The sequence below is a fragment of the Arachis ipaensis genome, chromosome B05, assembly GCF_000816755.2.
Source record: "Arachis ipaensis cultivar K30076 chromosome B05, Araip1.1, whole genome shotgun sequence".
Taxonomy (NCBI): Eukaryota; Viridiplantae; Streptophyta; class Magnoliopsida; order Fabales; family Fabaceae; genus Arachis; species Arachis ipaensis.
The window spans coordinates 104,016,911-104,018,503 of NC_029789.2; the positions used below are offsets into that span (position 1 = coordinate 104,016,911).

At 32.3% G+C, this 1,593-nt stretch overlaps 1 long non-coding RNA gene across 1 annotated transcript; it reads left to right on the forward strand.

Annotated features, from left to right (window-relative positions):
* Positions 1,131–1,530, forward strand: LOC110262945. Its single transcript, XR_002347957.1, has 2 exons — positions 1,131–1,226; positions 1,301–1,530. It is a non-coding gene; the product is annotated as an uncharacterized LOC110262945 (long non-coding RNA).

Below are 1,593 nucleotides of genomic sequence, written 5' to 3' on the forward strand. Positions count from 1 at the left end.
TGCTTTATGTGAAAAAAGGCTTTGGGACATGAAATACGGGGGTGCACAAAATTTTTACATGTGTGAGATTCGTAAAGATTTTACTATAGATGCAACCTTCAAAGGAAATATGGTTCGCTTCTTAAACCATGGTTGTGATCCCAATTGTGTTCTCGAGAAGTGGTTAGTGCCAAATCTTCTTTCCATTGGCTTCATTAATTCACTGTTGTACTAGTTATGTAACTCGAAATCATAATTCTTAGATATGTTTATTTAAGTATCAGATTGATCTACATTCACACACTAATGTTGTCCTTTGTAGCTTTCCCACCCTTTCTCAAAGAAGCACCTTCCCCTCACATGTTCATATCCCACACTTGTGAGCCTCAATGTTACTACTAGCTATACACATCATTGATACTTAAATAAACATAGTATCCATTTATCAAATTGTAATTGATTCCCTGTTTATGGTTGCAATGTTTTTTTGGTACTTGGTAATTCATATAACTTTTTATACGCTTTCACTAATCAGTCCTCTTTCCCATGTTGTTTTGCAAGTGAACCATGTTGGTCATTCATTACTCATAATGTGGATGAAGTTGAGAAATTTTTCAAAGAAACTATAGAGAGCAGGTTAGCAAAAGCCCTAATTCATTTTAGCAATTTGTTTTACTCATCATAATTTTCCTGGACATTTCCAAAATCAGTATGATTGAGCCATATAGGAAGGTTCTGAACTTTTGAAACATTTGACAATTTCTGTTTGTATATGTTTGCCTTAAGATGCTAATCTTTCAATATAGAAGAAAAGCCAAAAACAATTTTTCATGATGTAGCCATAAATGGACTTAGGAGAGTAGGAATTCTTCTCATTTATTTTGGGGTCTTTGCTTAGCAAAAAATACATATATTTTTTAAAAATGCAGCGTCTAAATCTTATCCCGAGCTGTTCAACTTTCATATGAGTGGTTTTGTTTGCAGGTATTTGCTGCACCGTACAGCCTGAGGCTTCCTCGGATTGACAGGGTGAGATATGACAAAGCTTGGTACGAATGCCTTGATGTGCAACGTGAGTGAATTGAAACTTGTTTTGTATACATATACACTTAGTATATGATCGTTTTTTGAACTTGAGTCATTTTCTATCTCAGATTCTCCTCACAATATGGAGCAAGAAACAAAGATGTTGGAACAAGTTTCCGGAATGAAACTCACACAAGAGACCAAGAAACTAAGGCAGACTTGTTTTAAAGTTAATTACAAAAGGAGGAAACTTTTGGCCTCCAAATCTTATTCATCATCACTTAGCTAAGCTAAGTTACTTGTCTTGTATATTCATATTCTAAGTAGTAAAAACAGCACTTATTAGATGATTTAAATACATTATTAGATATTAATATAGTTTAGGGAACTGGATGGTAGATTTGACTAATTAGTGTTTATTGCGAATTTGCAATGCTTGTATTTTGGTAAGTTTAGTAAGACAAGGTTTTGTATAAGAGTTATTACTTTTGATTTTCAATAATAAAAAATTATATATTATATTAATATTTTGTTTAAGAGTTATATAATATTTCATTTATGGATTATGATTTTTTGCTATTGTGAAAT